The 11,220-nt window shown below is 37.2% G+C and overlaps 1 protein-coding gene and 1 long non-coding RNA gene across 2 annotated transcripts in view; both read right to left on the bottom strand.

Annotated features, from left to right (window-relative positions):
* The window catches only part of PPM1E (protein phosphatase, Mg2+/Mn2+ dependent 1E), a 266,871-nt gene that overhangs the window by 176,412 nt on the left and 79,239 nt on the right, over positions 1–11,220 (bottom strand). The window lies entirely within an intron of this gene.
* Positions 9,662–11,220, bottom strand: part of LOC108312060 — a 15,805-nt gene continuing 14,246 nt past the window's right edge. The window contains exon 3 of the long non-coding RNA XR_001828464.2: positions 9,662–9,675. This is a non-coding gene — a long non-coding RNA (uncharacterized LOC108312060). The remainder of the gene's footprint in view (positions 9,676–11,220) is intronic.

The following is an 11,220-nucleotide window of genomic DNA, read 5'->3' as shown; positions in this document are numbered from 1 at the left end:
TTTCACCATGTTGACCAGGATGGTCTCGATCTCTTGACCTCGTGATCCACCCGCCTCGGCCTCCCAAAGTGCTGGGATTACAGGCTTGAGCCACCGCGCCCGGCCCAAAACGTCATTTTTATATGTTGCCTTTATAGTTTAAAAATTGCTCACATACGCTATAATGTCTGACCCTACAATAATGCTTCCACTTGGAAAATTAAAAACAAATTAGGCTCGGAAGGGTTTGCCCCAGGTCAAACAAGAATAGTAATCATCATCATAAGTCAGCTCTCTTGACATATTTTTTTCACAATACTTTCCTGCCTCACTTACATGCGACGAAAAGGAAAGAGTAGGGCAACTGGCCTTGGAAGCCTTCAGTTGTCACAAACCCTAAACAATAGAACCAATTACAATCTATTCTCTCTCCAACAGCAAGTCCTGGCAGTGTGGTAGACCTGAGTGATACCATAACTTTAACTATCAGCCAGAGGCTTAAACCTATGCTTGTTGTAATTAGAATTACCTGACAGAAAAAAATCACATCATGTATTCCAGAAAAGAACTACCTATTCAATCCTAATCTTTACATTTTCAATTCATGGCCAACCAGTGTTTAAAACACAAATTATTCTAATAAAAGAGCAAGTTTACAAATGCCTAAGGGATACACCTTTAGGACTGTTAACCCGTTCTATTTTTAGTAAACACTTAATCCTAGTATAAGACCACAGCAGATGGCCAATAGAAACTGGCTCCAATTTTCCATCATTCTAGCTAACAATATAGCAAACACCTAGCAGTTGTTCTAACCATAATTATTAGCTCCACCCATAACAGAGTAAGAAGTTGGTTCATATTCCCTCTTGTTTGGAGAAAGATATTTGGGACCGGTCAAGGAATAAAAAAAAAATGAGACTCAGCAACTTTACTTCTAAGTAGCAACCCATGCTGCTGCTCATATTTTACAGTTCTTGCTCCTAGTCGCATACTTGCTGATTATCTCACTCAATGCTATGCTTCAGTGCCTCCTTTTCTTTGGCCTCTTTCCATTTTTTTTGCTGTTGTTACTTGCTCAGCTCCTTTACTATATTCTTCTTTCCATCTCTCGTTTTGGTAATCCTTATTACTATCTGGGCTATCTTGGTCTTCTTCCTGCCAGATTCTTTCCTAAAGCTGCCACTTCAACTCCCACTAAAAGCTTTGTCTTCATCAACAACTTATGCTTTAAAATGATCTCCTGCTTTTTCCTTGATCTCCTTTCAAAATCTCATTACCTTGATATATCTCAATTAGTTATTAGAAATAAACTAGTTTATACTAAAAGGAGCATAAATGTTGAATAATTGGTGTCATTTTAGACAAGATGGGGAAGAAATCTGGGAAAGGACAGTTTTCATACTTTCAGCCCACTTGCCTCCCTGCCTTTAGTAAATAACAATAGAGTTGTGAGCCTAGGAAAACCCTTTCCCGAACCCCCTAGAGTACCAAAATAAGTTTCCTTCATTGTTAAAGAAGACTTCGGTTATTACTCTATTTCCATCTCTTCCACTAGTTTTTCCAGGGTCCTTGCTATCCAGTATTTGCTTAATTATGACTCACTCCCACAAGTAATTTATTTTATTAATGATATAATTTAAATACATTTATTTAAAAATATTTGTTTGTATATCTAAATAAGATAACAGCACATGGACAATAATTTTGTTGAGCTTCTAGCACCATTTGGATACTATAATGAAATAATAGTCATTGATGTCTCTACTTTATTCATTTTAACTTATTCATATAGTCTGTTAGTGTTTTAAAGTCATTTATGTATATATTTCCTATTTTTAGTCCAATAAGCACTCTCCTTTGGGATTTCAATCATGTCTTTTACAGTTGAATCTCAATTAATTTGAAACCCAAAACCAAAAATTCATTGTATATTAATGCATCCTGCACGTGGCTTAGCATATCACATGTATTATTATCTTCCCTAATCCTAGCAGCAATCCTGTGAGATAGTACTATTATCAACCACATTTTCCTGAGGAGAAACTTGAGGTTGGAGAGGTTTCATATCTTGCCCAGGGTCACCCAAAATTAGTAAGTGGAGCAAGGATTAATTTCAGATCTGACACAAAAATTCATGCCCTTTATCATTGTTATTGATATGGTTTGGAACTCTGTCCCTGCCCAAATCTCATGTCCAATTGTAATCCCCAGTGTTACAGTGGGGCCTGGTGGGAGGTGAATGGATCATGGGGGTCGATTTTTACAAATGGTTTAGCACCATCCTCTTGGTTCTCTCCTCACACTAGTAAGTGCCCACTTAAGACATGTCTTTTATATATTAATTTTATTTATTTACTTTTTTGAGATGGAGTCTGGCTCTGTTTCCCAGGCTGGAATGAAGTAGCACCATCTCTGCTCACTGCAACCTCTGCCTCCCAGGTTCAAGTGATTCTCCTGCCTCAGCCTCCTGAGTAGCTGGGATTACAGTCACACTAACACGCCTGGCTAATTTTTGTATTTTTAGTAGAGACGGGTTTCACCATGTTAACCAGCCTGGTCTCACACTCCTGACCTCAGGTGATTAGTCTGCCTGGGCCTCCCAAAGTGCTGGGATTACAGGTGTGAGCCAACACACCCGGCCCTGACATGTCCTTCAAAAGCACGTAGCACCTCTCTCCTGCTCTCTCTCTCTTACTGGCACCATGCCAGAAGCCTTACTCCCCTTTGCCTTTCACCATGATTATACATTTCCTGAGGCCTCCCCAGAAGCAGAAGCCACTATGCTTCCTGTACAGCCTACAGAACCCTAAGCCAATTAAACCTCTTTTGTTTGGCTGGGTGCAGCAGCTCACACCTATAATCCCAGCACTTTGGGAGGCCAAGGCAGGTGGATCACAAGGAGTTTGAGACCAGCCTGACCAGCATGATGAAACCCCGTTTCTACTAAAAATACAAAAAATTAGCCAGGCATGGTGGCACATGCCTGTAGTGCCAGCTACTTGAGAGGCTAAGGCAGGAGACTGCTTGAACCCGGCAGGTGGAAATTGCAGTAAGCCAAGTTGGTACCCGCTGCACTTCAGCCTGGGCGACAGACGGAGACTCTGTCTTTTAAAAAAAAAACAAAAAAAAAACACCTCTTTTGTTCATAAATTCCCCACTCTCAGGTATTTATTATAATAATGTAAGAATGGATTAATACAGTTATAGTACTTCTTGTATATTCAAGAAAAGAAAATAATTAGAAATATGGCTATGATGGACCAGACACAGTTGCTCATGCTTGTAATTTCAGTACTTTGGGAGGCTGAAGGATGTGGATCACTTGAGCTCAGAAGTTCAAGACCAGCCTGGTCTACATGGCAAAACCCTGTGTCTACTAAAAATACAAAAAAAATTAGCCAGGTGTGGTGGTGCATGCCTGTAGTCCCAGCTACTCAGGAGGCTGAGGCAGGAGAATCGCTTGAACTTGGGAGGCAGAGGTTTCAGTGTGCTGCGATCACACCACTGCACTCCAGCCTGGGAAACAGATCGCAAGTCTGTCTCCAAAAAAATAAAGAAATAGCAATATGCCTATGGAAAATTGGGGGGCAGCGATCAACAATAACAACAGTTATAATTTTGGATTTCATCATCCAAAGATTTATAAAGAGAAACAATATAGATATATTCATCAAAATTTTTTCTCATTTTATCCACAAAGCCCATGTTGTACAGGCTGGAGCATAGTGGCTACTCATATCACTATCATAAAGCACTGTAGCCTAAAATGCCTGATCTCAGGTGATCCTTCCACCTTAGCCTCCTGACTTAGCTGGGACTACCAGCATGTGCCACTGCACATGGCTATTCAACAAATATTTATTCAGTACTAATTATGTACCAAGCATTATTCATCAACTGTTGCCCATAAGGAGCTTACATAAAGAGATTTTTCCAGAAAGCAAGAGCGTTTGAAGGAAGTAGGGGAGAAGCACTCAAAAATAATAAAGAACAAAAAGGATGTGGTATCAGTAGTAAGTTTAAACCAAGATCTAGGTGATCTAATTATCATTGGCTCATAAATGGGTTGTCAGTGTCTGAAATACCAAGCAAATAATGAACTTGGGGTCAGTCTATATCAAAAGTTTACACTAAGTAAGGTGTATATATGGGAATAAGTAGCCCTCAAATCTCTATAATTAAGGTCCAATTACCATTTTTTAGCTATGCCCTTACAACAGTAATATTAAGCGTTTTGGGCTCATCTTTATTGTAAATGCCAAAAGATAAGAATAAAGATCTATTTATTATCTTCATCAGTGGGAACATGCAGTCACTAAAATATGCTTGTAGATAAAGATGTTCGCAATTAAATATGAATCTACTACTTGCTACTTGTGTGACCATGGGCAACTTATTTAACCTCTCTGTGTGTCTCAAGTTTTGTACTTGTAAAATAAAGACAATGAGAGCTTCTACCCAATATACATTGTTGTGAGGTTAAATTAATGTGTTTACTTAGCACAGGGTCTGGCATATAGTAAATACTCCATAAAGCTTAACTGTTATTAAGTACTGTCTCATTTTTTTTCCTGTTTAACATTGTTTACTTTTCAAGCTAGGTACTCATAATGGACTAGATACAGCACAGATTTAACTTTAGAAAAAAACTAGAGTGTATTCTTTTTGAGAAATGCAAGCATTTTCTAGGACATAAGCAAAATCTAGTGTTTTGTTATCATACAAGTTTCAGAATGCTTGGGAATCCCAAGTGTTAAATATTAATAGTTAGAGAAGTAGCATGATTTATTTATAGCATGTTTCACTTGCTGGAATGCAAGGATCTTTTTAACTTCTTGGTGAATGCAGGCCAAAGAAATCAGTATTTAATATTTCAAATTTGGAAAAATAAAAAAGTACGAAAAAGGCAAATACAGAAATGTTATTACCCCCAAATAACAATTTATGAAAATCCAAGACATTTTCTTATTTTAAAAAGAAACATTTTAGGCTGGGTGTGGTGGCTCACGTCTATAATCCCTGCACTTTGGGAGGCCGAGGCAGGTGGATCATGAGGTAAAGAGATCGAGACCATCCTGGTCAACATGGTGAAACCCCGTCTCTACTAAAAATACAAAAATTAGCTGGGCATGGTAGTGCATGCCTGTAGTCCCAGCTACTCGGAAGGCTGAGGCAGGAGAATTGCTTGAACCCAGGAAGCAGAGGTTGTGGTGAGCCGACATCGTGCCATTGCACTCCAGCCTGGGTAACAAGAGCGAAACTCCGTCTCAAAAAAAAAAAAAAAAAAAAAATTTAAATAAGGTAAGAAAAAGTCTTCCAAAACTATCTGTTAAAGCACAATGCATGCCACTGTAAAAAAGTTTGGCAGTTCCTCAAAAGGTTAGACATAGAATTACCGTGTGATCCAGCAATTCCACTCCTAGGCATATGCTCAAAAGAATTCCAAGCAGGGACTCAACAGACACTTTGTATACCAATTTCTACAGCAGCATTATGCACAATAGTCAAAAAGGTGAAAACATCCAAGTGTCCTTCAACAGATAAATGGATACATGAAAGGTGGTATATACATGCAATGTTAATTACTCAGTAATTAAAAATTGAGATTCTGAGGCTGGGCATGGTGCCTCGTGCCTCACGCCTGTAATCCCAGCACTTTGGGAGGCCAAGGCAGACAGATGTCTTCAGCTCAGGAGTTCCAGCCTAGCCTGCACAACATGGCAAAATCCTCTTTCTACCAAAACTACAAAAAAATTAGCCAGACTTGGTGGTCATGTGCCATAGGCCCAGCTACTCAGGAGGCTGAGGTGGGAGGATCACTTGAACCTGGGAGGTAGAGGTTGTGGTGAGCTGAGGTAGTGCCACTGCACTCCAACCTGGCTAACAGAGCGAGACTCTGTCTTAAAAACAGAGATTCTGATACATGCTACAACATGGATGAACCTTCAAAACATTATGCTATGTGAAATAAGACAGACACACAAGGACAAATATCATATGGTTACACTTACATGCAGTATACCTAGGCCAAAAATAGGCAAATTCACAGACATGAAAAGTAGAAAAGAGGTTTCTAGAGGATGGCAGGGGATAGGGGAAGGAGAAAATGAAAAGTTATTGTTTCATGGGTATGAAGTTTGATTTGGACTGATGAAATAGTTTTGGAAATAGATGGTGGTGATGGTTAAACAAAATTGTGAGTATATCTAATGCCACTGAATTGTATACTCAAAAATGATTAAAATGATAAATCTTATATATATTTTACGTTTTATTTCATATTTGAAAGTATTTTCTTCTCTTTATTCCATATAGAAATATTATATACATTCTACCTGCATTACGATTAAAATTTTTTCTTGTATCAGTATTTTTTATTGTATCAAAAAGTTTATTGTATCAATTTTTATTGTAACAAAATTTTTTATTAATACGATAAAAAATTTTAATCATAATGCAGGTAGAATGTACGTAATATTTCTATATGGAGTAAGGGGAAGGAAATATTTTCAAACATGAGAATAGGAAATCCTTTATTCCACAGTTAAAATGACAACAATAAAATATTTCTCTTATCATTAAGAGTGGGAGAACAGAATTACGTATGGCAGTTCAACATCATAATCTTCTCACAATAATGATTAGCATATAATATTCTAAAACTTGCAATTAGTTTGTTATTCCTAAACTAAGACTCAAAAGCAATGTCAAAATCAGCTCTAGTACCTAATCAACATTTGATTTACATAATTTGATATGAAAACTTTTTAAAGCGCTGAGGGAAAAAACATCTTAGAAAATATTCTTTGAAAGGAACACCATTAATAGAACTATAATAAAGCAAAAGAAAGTTCACATCTTACCTGCTCTTTCTAGGTATCTCTAAAAGAATACAAGCCTCTTTTTCAATTATTAGCTATATTTCAAGAATGATGCAATGACAGTCTGACAAAAACTATGTGGTGGGTACCAAAATCAGGACCATATGCTAATTATGCTGAAATCCAAAACATTATATATTCTCCAGGTAAAAATTTTAATTTACGAATAGTAGCAAATCACATAAGACACCAAATAGTGCCATCAGTTTAGGCTTCACATTGCCTATTATGTTGTAGTTAAAATTGCTAATACAATGGCACTCAGTTATAACAATGTCTTATAATTTCTAGTTAACATTGACTTTAAGAAATTCAAAACAACATTCACCTATTATCACTCTAACTCATATACCTAATTACAGTTAATCTGGTAGAAGATCGTTTTTACTTCCCTACTGAGAATTCTGAAGTAGAGGGCAAAAGTTTAAGTGCTTTACCTAAGAATTCAATGGCAGTATCTTTAAAAAGAGAAGAAAGAAAAGTAGATAGACTTTTATCATTGAGCATTCACGTGTACTAAACTAGAAATATTTCTGTGCTATACGTAATTTATTCTTTAAAACATCCTATGTCACAGAATTACACAACTCAAGGGTGCACCATTCACATCTTGCCCTATGTAGTCAGCAAACTTTGAATTGTGGGACAGATCTGGCCCAGAATCGAATTTTATAAATGAAGTTTTATTAGAATACAGTCATACCCATTTGTTTACATATTGCCTATGGCTGTTTTTGTGTTGTAACAGCAAGGTTGAGTTGGTGTGACAGATATTTTATGGTTTATGGCTACCAAAGCCTAAAATATTTTCTATCTGGCTCTTTACAGAAAAAGACATTGTCAGCCCTGGTCTGTGTGAACACCACCCCTGGAATGATGCACTGTACAGTCTATGCAGCAGCCCTGAAACGATTTACTGAAAAATGTATTATATGTATCTGGTAGATGAGAAAACTGAGACTCAGTAATACCAAATAATACCCAAGGTCATATAGCTTTTAAGTGACAAGGTTAGCCTTCAAATCCAGAGCCTTCCATTAAAATACACAGGACCATGTATATATTGGGGGTGGTAATACATATTTCCCTGAGCTGTTATCAAAGTTTTAAATATGTACATAAAAATATTATAGAAATGTTAATTATTACAGGGTTTGACTTTATGTTCTCCTTTATCCTTCAATAAAATTGGTGTTTTGGCAATGCATACTTCCATATTTAACAGTTCCTCCAAAAAGAGATCTTCACACTCATATTGCCATCTTCCATCTAACAAAATACTTCCCTTTTTCTAGAATCAACTTAAAAGTCATATTCTTAATGACATCTTCTGTGAGTCCTTAATCAATATTCATTGCTTTTTCCTGTGTTCTTTTTTTTACCATGTTATTGGAAACTGTGTTTAACATGTTTCAGTTTTCTATTATTTACTTACCTAATTCCATTTCCACTGCATTATTATTTTACATTATTTAGGAGACTACTTCTTATTCATGCTTATATTCACCTCAATCACCCTCTCCCACTATAGTGCCTGTCAGAGTTCCTTGTGCATAGAAAATACCCACTGAGTTGTACTTCCTGACACTGTACACCTAGTTCTGCTCTGTGTTCCAATCTGTTGCTCATCATGCCAAGCTAGGTTGCCTCCAGTACATCTGTCTACTTCTCAAAAGGCAAGGGGAGCTAGAAACTCTTTCAAATAAAATACAGACAGAATTTTCAATTTCTACAATGCTCAGTATATTTAATGCTTTAAATGTAAATTTCTCTGTATAACAGTAATTTTTAATTTAAAAAATTGATCAGTTTTATCATTATAATCTATTCCCCCATTTAATCTTTAAACCAAATTGTTCATACTCAAATTCTCTCACAAATAAACACAATGTTCTAACGCAGCTGTTGGTGGCAGAATGTGTTCACAATGAACAACCCCTACTATCTTGGCAAGAATTACAGAATTAGCTAATTACCGTACAACCTCCTTTATCTGTTTTCATTGGGATAAGGAGCAATCTGGAGATATCAAATAGCAAATGATCCAGCAAGACATCTTAAGGTCTTTCCCTAAATATGGAAGTTCTATGAAGTCAACTTAGATTGAGCTTTTCTCCACTATGTGCATAATTTTTCTATGAATAGTAAGAGAAATTCCCAGGTATGAGGTTCAAGATCCCATTGTACAAGGTAACCAAGGCAAAAATGTTTTAAACAAGCTGGAAATTTATATGGGCCTGAAGTTTGACAAAAAGAAAATAGAGGTACATAAAAGTAGAAGACAGTCCCTGCCATACAAGATCTTGGGTTTTCTTCAGGGGGAAAAAAAAAAACATATGAAATAACTTGAGAACAATAATGAACATCATATCTTGTAGGCCGTGATTCAAAATATTTCTCTCATCTCTCACTGCCACATCACAATTATGACTACCATAAAACAAACATGTATCAATGTTTAGGCCTTAAGACTGAGCCACAGAGACTGAAGGGAAGAAGGATATTCGTTTTCATTTTTCATAATTTTATTTCACTTGCTTCCAAAAAGACTTGAGGAAATCTACCAAATAAAACAGTGTGTGACTGGGCATGCTGGCTGACGCCTATAATCCCAGCACTTTGGGAAGCTGAGGTGATGGATCACCTGAGGTCAGGAATTCAGGACCAGCCTGGCCAACATGGCAAAATCCAATCTCTACTAAAAAATACTTCCCCCCACCCCGCAAAAAAAAATTAAGAAAGAAAAATTAGCCAGGCATGGTGGCATGTGCCTGTAATCCCGGCTACTCAGGAGGCTGAGACAGGAAAATTGCTTGAACCAAGGAGGAGGAGGTTGTAGTGAGCCGAGATCATGCTCCAGCCTGGGTGACAGAGCAGGATTCCATCTCAAGAAAATAAATAAATAAAATAAAACACTGTGTGCTATTTACGGTTAAAACAAAAATATATCCCTCAAACAATGTAAGAAAGTCAATAATTTTAGGCACCTGAGGTAATCAGATGACATTTGGACTAAAATGATGTGCAACAACTTCAATCTCCTACTATTTTCTTATGACAAAATGTGAAACTACTATCAAACATATCTTTTGCTGTGGATTCTATTATAAAGTTGTTGAACAGACTATATTAGAAATCCCTATTCTTATTAGAGAATTAAAAAATAAATGGAATTCTGAGACATCCATCCTGCCTTTATTTTTAGTTCCTTATATTTTAGGATTTAATGAGCAAGGTCTTGTATTTTTTCTTTTCTAGCTAAGGATGTGAACTTCGAACACAAAATTACCATGAGAAAAACATCACAAATTGATTCACTTTGTACCTATTAATCAATAATTAGTAACTTTTTTTTTTTGAGAGGGAGTCTCCCTCTGTCGCCCAGGCTGGAGTGCAGAGGCGTGATCTCGGCTCACTGCAACTTCCACCTCCCAGGTTCAAGCAATTCTCCCGCCTCAGCCTCCCGAGTAGCTGGGACTACAGGCACATGCCACCGTGTTCAGCTAATTTTTGTATTTTTAGCAAAGACAAGGTTTCACCATGTTAGCCAGGAGAGTCTCGGTCTTCTGACCTCATGATCCACAGCCTCCCAAAGTGCTGGAATTACAGGCGTGAGCCACTGCACCCTGGCTAATTAGTAACATTTTATTGAGAAGGTAAAAGGATACTTCACAGTCACATAGACATCTACAGTTAAATAGTTAACAATACAAAGAAAAAAATCTCCATTTTTTTCCTACCACTTCTGTTCAGATTGCACAATGCATACAAATTAATAACAGATTTTGAAAACGTAATGCAACTTGGTTGCCAAGAAGATTGTCACTTTTGAGGCAATAGTGCAAAGGATAAATTCCATATTTTCTACTTTAAAAGGCAGAGTCTTATTTTATGGTATAATAGACAATATTAGCTCTCTCATTTTACGCTAATGGATTAACTAAAAATATTAATATTTAATATCTTCCATTCCAGGCAAATAGAACATTAATTTACCCTGAAAATACCTTTCAACACCTAAAAATGCTAGCTAAATATGAAAATCATCTTGAGGTAAAGTACCAATGAACATAAATGTACAATCTAAATCTCAAAACAAGGCTGGGTGAGGTGGCTCACACCAGTAATCCCAGCACTTTGGGAGGCCAAGGGGGCCGGATCACTTGAGTTCAGGAGCTCGAGACCAGCCTGGTCAACATGGTGAAACCCCATCTCTACTAAGAATACAAAAATTGGCCAGGCATGGTGGCGGGCGCCTGTAATTCCAGCTACTCAGGAGGCTGAGGCAGGAGAATTGCTTGAACCGGAAGGTAGAAGTTGCAGGGAGCCAAGATTGTGCCACTGTACTCCAGCCAAG

Source organism: Cebus imitator, unplaced genomic scaffold (assembly GCF_001604975.1).
Source record: "Cebus imitator isolate Cc_AM_T3 unplaced genomic scaffold, Cebus_imitator-1.0 Scaffold121, whole genome shotgun sequence".
NCBI classification, from domain to species: Eukaryota; Metazoa; Chordata; class Mammalia; order Primates; family Cebidae; genus Cebus; species Cebus imitator.
Note: the sequence above shows the minus strand (reverse complement) of the source record. Positions and strands in the feature narration are given on the sequence as shown.